The sequence below is a fragment of the Lissotriton vulgaris genome, chromosome 1_2 (genome assembly GCF_964263255.1).
Source record: "Lissotriton vulgaris chromosome 1_2, aLisVul1.2, whole genome shotgun sequence".
NCBI classification, from domain to species: domain Eukaryota; kingdom Metazoa; phylum Chordata; class Amphibia; order Caudata; family Salamandridae; genus Lissotriton; species Lissotriton vulgaris.
In genome coordinates, this window is record NC_141686.1 from 126,968,607 (window position 1) to 126,969,003 (window position 397).

Sequence of the window (397 nt, forward strand, 5' to 3'; positions counted from 1 at the left end):
CAACTGTCCCCATTATCAGGAAAGTTAGGATAGGGGGACGTTCTTTCAAGCATCTCGCTCCCAAGCTGTGGAACACCCTCCCCCTGTCACTCCGCTGTACTCCAAACCTGCTGGCCTTTAGAAAAGGTTTGAAAACTTGGCTCTATAGTCAATGAGAGGTCTGCTTCCTTTCCATTTTTCCTTTCTGTTTCAGCTATGGATCAGAAAGCGCCGGGACACTCCTTGGAGTAGCTGAGCGCTATATAAGACACCCATAACATTAACATTAACATTATTTATGGAGATTTCCGCTGAGGTTTTTGCAGGTTTCCTCTTGGGCTCACCGACCCCCTTCACTGGGGCATGGGTTTTGTGTGTTAGTTGACCTCATCATGTTTTTAAACCTCTCACAGCGTAC